Source organism: Balaenoptera borealis, assembly GCF_965194805.1.
Source record: "Balaenoptera borealis genome assembly, chromosome: 6".
In the NCBI taxonomy this organism is placed as follows: domain Eukaryota; kingdom Metazoa; phylum Chordata; class Mammalia; order Artiodactyla; family Balaenopteridae; genus Balaenoptera; species Balaenoptera borealis.
In genome coordinates this window covers 77,321,442-77,332,137 of record NC_138863.1, presented here as the reverse complement: position 1 = coordinate 77,332,137, position 10,696 = coordinate 77,321,442, and the positions used below count along the sequence as shown (strand labels likewise).

The window sequence follows — 10,696 nt, the reverse complement described above, 5'->3', positions numbered from 1 at the left end:
GCTCAGGTCATGCTCCCTCCCCAAATGCCCAAATAATGGAGCTATCCAGCTCTACCTTTCCAAGTCATAGTTTAGTTTGAGTGTAGATCTGTTTCACAAGGGTAATTTCTTTGGGAGGTATCTATTTCTTCAGAGTCTCCCTCCTTCCCCTGCTAAAATTTTATTCAGCTAGCTAAAATTGAGAAAAGGCAACACCTCATTTGAACACAAAAAACAAGGGACTATTACTGAATATAGTAATCATTTGCACAGTAATACATTTTTTTCCTATTGGATTTAAGTCTCTGAAAGTTCAGTCTTTGGCTTGGAAAATCTGAGGGTTGAGAGTAACATTTGATGCTTGCCAGTCAAGGTTTCCCAAACTTGAGTCATTAGTATAAAATCCTTCACAATTTTTACTATATGAGCACAATTACTTATAAAATACACTTCATTAAATTAAATCCATTTTAACATAAATTTATTTAAGTAGAAAAATGTGTATCAGCACCATGATTGTATCTTTTTTTTTTTTTTTTACAAAGTGGCTTTGAAATATTTACAATGAGCAAAAAACAAATTTTCAACTGTGTGCGACCTAAAATTATCTTGCTTACTACTGCTGGAGGAAAATTTAGTGTAGTAGATCCACATGTTACCTGAATTTTTGCCACATCCACATTACATGTAAATTCCTACTGTCAGAGATATTTTACTCTAGTTCCCAGTCACCTAGCATGCTGTCTAGCTTACATTAGGACTCAGTAAATGCTTATTAGACATGTTTATTGAATGAATAAATGCACCTAACTAGAGACATCATAATTTGAAAATCCATGTTATTACCAACTTTGATAAACTTTCACTTTGAGGAGTGACATTATTGAAATAATTGCCTTTTACATCGTTCCACACCAAATTCTCTGACTGTTCTATTGGCAAACACTGCTCTGATTTCTCTTGAGAAATAGCACAGATTTAGATTGTAAAGTTGACTTATTCATCACCTGTAATTCATCCACCCCAAAATACTTGAGATATTAAACATATTTGTGTTTGTTAGTAGATAGAAGGTAACAGTAGCAGAAAGCAGACAATTTCTTCATAATTGAAAGTGTTCAGTTGACTTTTAACTAAAATATGATTTCACAGGTATATTTTTTCTGTGTAAGTTATGTTTTTAAATTTTGGTATTCCCTAACAGCAACTTTTGACCCTTTGATTTAAGAGATGTATAGATTTTTTGATGTTAAATGATGTTGTAATGCTCTAAAAAGAGAGATTTTTATGACTACCAATAAATAGATCCAAATTATGAACATGAGAATTGTAGATAGCTATGGATTTGAAAACTGCCACCCTAAATATCAGGAAAAATGGCCCAAGTGAAGGAACAGCAGGTTATGTAAAGCCACTTAGAGTTATTGGTGCCTTGAAGATCTGGGAATAGAATATTTGTGTATTTTTGTCCAGGAGGAAACTGAAAATCTGACGTTTTATAGAAGCTGGGACATTTAGAAGCTGACAGCTTTTAATTAATTTATTTATTTTTGGCTGTGCGAGGGCTTTCTCTAGTTGCGGCAAGCGGGGGCCACTCTTCATCGCGGTGCGCGGGCCTCTCACTATCGCGGCCTCTTGTTGCGGAGCACAGGCTCCAGACGCGCAGGCTCAGTAATTGTGGCTCACGGGCCTAGTTGCTCCGCGACATGTGGGATCTTCCCAGACCAGGGCTCGAACCCGTGTCCCCTGCATTAGCAGGCAGATTCTCAACCACTGCGCCACCAGGGAAGCCCAGAAGCTGGCAGCTTTTAAACCTTATTTCATATAAGAAAAAAAATCTCACTCTTATTAATAGAATATTTGAAAAAAATGCTTATTTCCTTATTGTATTATGTCATTGATTGATGGGTGGGGAAGGGTGACTGAAATCCAGGAGGTGAGATTAACGTAGATGCCACAAAGTAAGCAAATATACATCCACAAAGTGAGCAAATATATTATAAGGAGTGTATAATATAATTCAAGAGATATCTTAAAGTAAATCCTTTAATAGGTATAGTGATTTCAAATATAAAAATTTTCTATCAGTATTTCATTTAATCTTTATCATTGGAAGGGCTTTCCTACTACGTTCAACAAAATGTAAAAGTCAGCAATTAAACATTTTAATTAGCTTATAATTAAATTTAAAATGTCTTAGTAATAAAGAGCTAATTTTAAAATTCTACCAACAGGTTTATTACTTCTGTACATATTTATTTAGCACCGAATTTACAGATGATGCTCTGCCAGATTCTAAAGAACAAGATGGATAAGACAACTAGACAATGTGCATACATTTTGCCCACAGCGATTGTCACAGTGCACTGTGATTGCTTTTTTGCATGTTTGTCTGACCACCTTTGCTCTTCCATTGTGTGTGTGTGTGTTTGTGTGTGCGTGTGTGTGGTCATAATGTAAAAAAGTATTCTAGCTAGGTAATAATAAAAAAAAAAGACTTGAAAAATATTGCACTTAACTGAGTTGCCTCCGAACAGAGAACTGTGGGTTGTGTGAGAATAGAGACTCTTTCCTCTGTTTCTCCTGCAACCCACAGCATAGCTGGAATATTGTAGACCCTCAATGTTTGTTGAATCTTAGGCAAGAGAAAAAAGGAAATGTTGTTACAATAGTGATAAAGTTCCTCTAACCATTAAACCTCAAGAGAGATGATGCCATAAGCAATAAGGTGGGATTATTTTTGTTGTAAATGCCATCTAGGTAATTTTAAGGCTTCTGTATAGGGAAAAGAAATGTTAGGGGGAAATTCCATGATAATGAAGAATGTTTCTTGAATGGGTTGAAATTTATTGGGGAAGCGGGCAACACTCAGACTTTGGGATGTTTAAGTGAGGTTAGAGTCCTAGGGTGCAGATGGAGTAGGATGTGCAGCTCCAGCTTTAAGTGGCATAGACATATACACACTACCAAATGTAAAATAGATAGCTAGTGGGAAGCAGGCGCATAGCACAGGGAGATCAGCTTGGTGCTTTGCGTCCACCTAGAGGGGTGGGATAGGAAGGGTGGGGGGGAGGGAGATGCAAGAGGGAGGAGACATGGGGATATATGTGTATGTATAGCTGATTCACTTTGTTATACAGCAGAAGTTAACACACCATTGTAAAGCAATTATACAATTATATATAGCAATTATATAAAGATGTTAAAAAAAAAAGACGGCAAGGGTTTGGAAGCTGTCGCAATGTGAAAAAAATTAAGAATGGCAAGAGTCTAGATCCTCAGCTGGCTCAGTGACCACATGATGATGAAAAAATGGAGAAAAACGGAAAAGGGGTGAATGAATCTTGTAGTCGGGTTGCACGTGGTAGTGATTCTTCAGATGAATCTCTATGAAGTTATTGGCTTTCCCATAGGAAACCCAGAGCATATTGAGAAAAATGTAAGATATGTTACATTTGGTTCAGTGAAGATGTTCTAGAAAATTACACAGCAAAGCCAGGTCTCAGATGGAAAGTCCAGGGTAAAGAATGGAGGATGTTATTTTTAGGCATTGGGGTAGTTATTAAATTTTTTGAACAAAAGAGTTAAGATCAGAAGTATGCATTATGGCAGTACCCAGAATGAGCAAAAGAGGGAAGAGAATTAAGGTCGGAGTGGTAGGGAACTATTGCAATAGATAGTAGAAATAATAACCTTGGCTATGTGAGAGGCAGAGCACTAAGCAATTTATGTGTATTGCCCCCATTTGATCTGACAATAATCTTATGAGGTAAATAATAATTTTATCTCCATTTTACAGTAGAAGAATCTGAAGTACAGGGAGCCTGTGTGATGCACTAAGGTCAGAGTGCTAGAAGGTGGGAGGGTACAGTCAGGAGGCAATGTCTGTTTGAGTATTAAGACAGAGCTCTCAATTACCAAGCCACGTTACCTCCATGGATAGCATTCTATATCCAGAGTTATAATCATTACACATTTTAGAACAAAATAGCTCTGTGAATCAAGTTTTTCACAGTTAAACTTATTTTTTAATCTCTAATTTGTTTCTTATAGCATAAACCAATTAAGCATATGTTTGAGACCAATTTGGCAGATTTCACTGTAGTGTAACGAGCCTGGGCTCTTATTATGCCTTCCATGGTGTGTCCTTTAGAGCCTTAGACACAGCCTCTGGCTGACTTTGGGTATTGATTCCAGGCAGATCTATTAATATACCCAAGTCTACGTTCTGTAGCACAGGCTTGAAGTTAATTTTTAAAGAATGAGCTTGCAGGCAGCTGTATTTCTTGGCCTTTCACATAGGATCATCAACAACTTATTGTCCAAAAATATAGACACCAGTCTCATTCAAGACCCCTCCAGAATTTTGTCTTATAACCCTTCTCTAGCCACATCTTCTCTATTATTTTATATAAATCTTTCATTCTATCATCTGACCTAACTACCCTCTATTCTTTAAAATGCTTGAATACTATGTATCCCTTTTAATATATTCATTGCATAGCTGAATCCCACTCATTCCTTCAAAATCAAGATCACATCCCACCTCTGCTGGTGGCCGACCTCCTAGGCCCTGGGGTTGCCTCTCTGCACTCTCATATCTCTGATTAGAAGTAGCATTTATTAGTAATTTCATCTTTGACTCCTTTATGTGGTTAATCATATTTTTATGTGACCATATCAGTTTTAGTTCAGTAGATTATAGGCACCCCTACCCCCCCAACTAGAGCAGGATCTTAGCCTTAACATTTATTTATATTTTTGAATACTATACAACACAGTAATTTCCGCATAAACCTCCAATAAGTATTTTTATTGTATTGACATCTTTAAAAGTTATCAAATTGTTTTTATTTTATTATTATTAAGTAACAGTGTATATTTTATATGTATTGTTGGAGCCCCAAACTCAGGAATGAGATAGATAAGAGTTTAGCAAGTCATTTGGAGATCGCATGCCTTACCTAAAATGGAAAACACTACTTTATAGTGACAAATTATTCTAACGCAGGAGTGAATGTTCAGCGTTACCAGACCTTGTTTATTTTTCAAGACAATCCAGAAATCCACACTTTCGTGAGAAATTTCTTCAATGTTGAGTATTTGCTGAAATAAGTTTTAAACACCCATGCAAGGCAAAATAAACACATCTGTTGGTCCATCTATCAGCCCACATGTTTTGCCTCCTAATGTATGTGTATCTGTCATTTCAACGTAATATTTAGAACATTGTACTCACAAACATGATCATCATAATCTAATGCATTAAGATACATTATTTGTTCCTGCAGACTAAAATGTAACCTAAAATAAAACAGGACTTAGCACTATTACAAAATTCCATTCCATACATACATTTCATTGAGATTTGAGGAACAATTTCCTATTGCACTGAAATGCAGTAGTGGTGGGAAATGGAACCATCAATTCTAGCATGAATTACTATACCATTTATAGAGGTATTAATATAGATATTTGTCAGGCCCTAATAGCAGTTGCCAGATTCTATATCTGCAATAATTAAGCATTTCTGTGAAAATCCAAGAAAATGTAATTATTGCTCTCTCTTTTTTTCCTGAGTTTAGGTTTCAGTTCAGTTCAACCAACATATACTGAACGTCTGCTTTGAGTGAGACCTAACAGTAGGTGCTGTAGAGAACACAAAAATGAGTAAAATGATTTACCCTCTGTGCACCTCTGTTCTCATCTTCTTTGCCTATCTAAATTCTGCCTATTCCCTCAAAGCCCAAATCTTATCCAACATTCTTTGAGTCTAGTTGAGAGGTAAGACCAATACTCAAATAAGTATTATACAAAAGATATTATGGCAGGTTCTTTAAAGGAATTAACAAAAAGTTATCTGGGTATATAAACATTTTAGTATATGAAAATAAGCATAATGTGGTAGAAAGTATCTAGTATGAACTGAAAGCAACGTTATTTAGGTTGATCATACAAACTCTCTTTTTGGAGATGATATTTGAGCAGAATTCTAGTAATAAGGGGTTAACCAGATATGTTACCAGGGATCCAGGCAGAGGGCACAAATTTGGCATATTCTATGAATAGAAAGAAGACAAGAGGGATAAGAATCAGGGTCAGCAAGGAGAAGAGTATTAGGAAATAAAGGCAAATCATACAGGGTCTTGTCGAGCATAAAGACTTTGGAAGTCCTTTGAAGTGTAATGGGCAGCCATTGAAGGGTTTTAGGCAAGGAACTAATGCTACATAATTTACATATTTAAAAGTCCACTTTGGCTTAAGTGGACTGAGTAGATGGTATTCATTTATTGAGATAGAAAATGTGGGCGGGAGCAACAGCTGTAGAGTGTATTAGCTCTCCTGTGGTAACCAACCCCTAAATGTCTATGGTTTACCAAACCATTTCTCATTCCATGTGATCTGTCAGTTGCTGCAGTTCTGCTGTTGTGGATCTGCTCTCTGTGCCTTTTTATCACTTGGCCAAGTTGAAGAAGCAGACCCTATTTGGGACATGTTATTCTCAAAGCAGAGAGCAAAGAACAAGAGCTGAAGCTTAATTTTGAAATTGTTAAAGTTTCTGCCCAGATGTGGTATAAACACATTCACTTCCATTGGTCAAAGCAAGTCACATGGCCAAGTGTGACAATGGGATCACTCTCTTCTTCTCTAAGGAGCTGCCGGTCAAACAACAACACATGAGTTTATGTAACCCTGTTACAGAGGAGGGAGTGAATAGTTGGATATACATAGTAGTAACATAATCCATCACAAGAGGTAAAGACGATAGGTTTAAATGGGAAAATAAAAAGGTGTTCATGAGAATACAGAAGAGTACAAATCATGTAACAGGAGGAAGAGTTACCTGGGATCTAAACTTGCTTTACCACTAACAAACTTGTGACCCTGAACAAGTCACTTAACCTACCTGGGCTTTATTTTCTTCATATGCAAAATAATAAAGTTATACTAGAATTAGGGAAGAGTAGCTTGGCTTTTGAGAGGCCCATCTCCCCTAATATTATAGTTATATAGATAGTTATCTTTATGTGGTATTATTTGACTATGTATATTTTCTGTGAAAAGGATGTTCAGCTGATCAAAACACTGGAACCTGAAGAAAGATACAAAAAACAACTAGGGAAAAATGACTTTTAATGTGTACAGTCAGCTTTTAAAATTCTGCATACATACCTGCTGAGGCACATAGAATCCCCAAGTTTAATAAATCCCTTTTTTCCATTTCCATTTTTTCAATTAAAGCATACTGATATAACAAGAAAACCAATACAAAGGAACCATTAATAGTCTCTAAACAACCCTGTAAATAATTGATGTTTACTCCCTGGTATGAATCCTTCCATGTTATTTTCCATGAATATGCAAGCATATATAGCCACTTCTATAATGCATAATTTAAATCATGCTTCCTCCTTACAAAAAGGATGATGCAAATAAATTTAGACCAAACATATTTTCCACAACGGTTTTCCTCCTATGTAATATATTGTGAAGATCTTTTCAGAGTAGTATACATTATGTACTAATTTATCTTCACTAGCCTTATAATTGTTCATTGTGTGAATACACTGTAATGCATTTGACCATTCACCTGTTTAAGCACATTAAGATTTTCTTCTAAATTTTTTATTATAAAACATTAATATAAATATCTTTGGACATAATTCTTTACATGTTACTGCCTCTATTTTTTTATGATAGATTCTCCCAAGAGGGATTTCTGTGCCAAGGGTATGTGCACTCTGTTTTGTTGGAGTAGTGAATGTCATGATTCATTGCACAGATCTCCCCTCCAGGACTATGGCATTCATTTCCCAGCTGCTGGGAATGTTGATGGCCAACTTCTCTCAGCTGAGTTCCTCTCTGGATGAACAGAGCTGAATAACCCAAAAATTATTGGACTATGACCCAAAAGTTATTGGGTTATGAAAGTTCATGCCCCTATCAAGAGTGCATTTCACATCTAATGACTGATTGATGCAGGGGTATAAATGTCTAGTCTTCTTGCTCCAAACTGGGACAAGTCTATAGGGCCATCCCAGCTCTAGATCTCCCAGTATGGTTGGCTGGGTCTTTGTTGCAATTGCGACAAAGTTCAACTACTCCATTTGCCCAATTTGGCTTCCTTCATTCCCTCACATGTACTTATACCGAGAGTATTCTCCAACAGACTGCTGCATGTTAATCCCACTGATCTCCATCTTTGCTCCCCAGGGTGCCCAGTCTGTGACAGTGACGGATTGATTTCCGTATTGACTATTTAGATCTTTCTGATAATCAGGAAGTCAAGACTACAACATTGCTCTGTAGACTTCTTAACAAAGTGCAGTTACCATAGAATGGCGCATCCTGTCACCCAGACTTCCTCAGCAGCAACTTGTCTCTTGGTTTTACTGAGTCTTCTCTAATGAAAATTCACTGCAATAAATGATTTGTTCACTTTGTCCAAATAATAATCATCTTCAGTAATCAAAGTGCCTGGTTTAGGATATTTATATAAATCATTTATTTGATATCAGTTGTCTTCAGAGAGATAAGGGTTTACTACTTACAATAAATGAAGCAAATGTTTACAAAGTATTTACAAAGCCAGAATTTATATTTATTAGGTATACAAAACCAAAAGATAAAGTTTTTATGATTACCCTCATTTTTCTGTGTTCAGCTAGATTTCTATCATTTTGTCTGAAACCTCAATACTATTTCCCAGAGTCAGACTATTAAGTAGGAACTTTATTAATAGTGGGAAGCAATCCATTCCCATAGCAACCCTTTCAAGGTGCTCCCCAGCTCTCCTGTCAGTGATACATATAGACCCACTCAGGGAGACTTGTGAAAGGAAGATGGAGGGAAAAGAGCAAGGGTGGGAAGAAGGAACTCTTAAAAGCAACAATAAAAATAAACGCCGGGATTGCTTTTACTGTGGGATTGAATATCTGGCAATAATTTTGTTAAGATATTTGATGTTCCAATAGACACAGCTAATTTGAGAAGTTTCTATAATTATTAACTTTTCCCTTTAAAAGTGTAATGATAATACAAAATGAGCGTATCCAGAAGCATATAAAATGTACTCAGTAAAATCAGCAGAGAAGTATGGTATAATAACTACAATGTTATAAAACTAGACTTTTCAAGATTTCCTTTAGTGGGTAAGAGGGGGTCGATATGGAAAGACTCTACTTTAACTTGATAAGCTTCCTTGCAATGTGCTGACAATAAATCACTAATTAATTTTGGCCATGTCAGAAAAAAAGTGAAAAGAAAATGTTTACTGAGCTTTAAGGTATTCCGTGTACTGCACAGAAATACAATAGATCAATTTCATTACCTGAAAGCAAATGATTGGCATTTTGAGTGTCAGTTTGAAATATGATTGCAACAAATCTCATCCAGTTAAAGAATTCCCCCCCAAAGAACAATCTTCCGTAGCTCTATGCTGAGGGACAGCATCGCGCTTATGATAATAAACTAAATGGCAGCAGCTGACGGTAGAGTGTTCTTCCTTTATTATCAACATCTTGCCCTGCTAATGAGCTCAACTTCACCCTGGGAGAGCTGTCTATTTGGGGCAGGGGAAGTTACTCTTTCTCCTTGCCAGCTTGTTTCTAATTCCTTCCTGAAAAGAAAATGTCAGTCATGCTTAATTGCATTAAATTAGGTGTGATAGTTTAAAACAGCACCAGGTCTTTCTAAAGTTCAACTAAATCACTCAAATTCTCACTTCTTTCTGAAGCCCCAGGTTGGGGTTTTAGGTCATGTCTAAGAAGTGTCGCTGTAGGGAATTAACATGGTGTATGTGTCCAAGGCACCTAACTTCATTTTCTGACCACATGTCATAATCATTGTCAAGAGGAATTAAATACCACCATGTGTATGGAGCTCTTCTAGGGACAAGCCAGAACAACAGACACCTGGTATGGCTCTTTCGCAGAATTCTGAACCAGACAATAGGGTTGGTCACATGCACAAGTGTAGTGATGAATATAAAGTCTTTATTAATTTGAATTTGACTCATTTGGGATCACTAATCATTCATGCCACAGATTTTATTTCATCTTTGAAGAAAGAATTGCTGAGAAGAGTAATACCAAAGATTTCACAAAGCAAGCTTACCTACACAGAGAAATATGCTTTCCAAACATGGATGTATTTATTTCTGCATTCATTTATGTATGAATTCATTCATTCAACCTTAGTTCTAAGTGTTTATTGAATGCCTTCAATGATCATATAGGGATGTTAGAGGATCTGAAGTGATATATACTAAAGTAATGTGAAACAACTATAGTCTTTGAGAAGCTGGTCATTTAGCTAGAGCTTATAGATATTTGTTGTTAATAAAACTGACTTGAACTAATAGGACATATTCGTTCAAAGTTTTTTTGACTTGTTTACTTTTGAGTTTAAAGTTTGGTTTTGCAGAATAAAGTTTTGTTTTTTATCTAACCTGAACTGCTTCATTCTAGCTGATATTCACAATTAATTCCAAGAGATGTATTATTTATTATTACGTTATCTGAATTTTACAGATGCAGGTAACAGATTCTGAGATAAACAACATTCACAAAAAATGCATATGTATACTGTCCAAATATAGGTATGCATTAATTTTGAGAGCATTTATCATAGTACCAGGTACAAAATATGCATTTAATATGTTGATTTTGCCAATAAAATTTTGAAAGAAAAAAATACTTTATCTCAGTATTGCAGT

At 36.0% G+C, this 10,696-nt stretch overlaps 1 long non-coding RNA gene across 1 annotated transcript; it reads right to left on the bottom strand.

Annotated features, from left to right (window-relative positions):
* Nucleotides 1–521: 521 nt before the first annotated feature.
* On the bottom strand, nucleotides 522–3,005 carry LOC309631352. Its single transcript, XR_014246214.1, has 2 exons — nucleotides 1,762–3,005; nucleotides 522–1,484 (listed from the first exon to the last, which is right to left on the bottom strand). It is a non-coding gene; the product is annotated as an uncharacterized lncRNA (long non-coding RNA).
* Nucleotides 3,006–10,696: the final 7,691 nt, after the last annotated feature.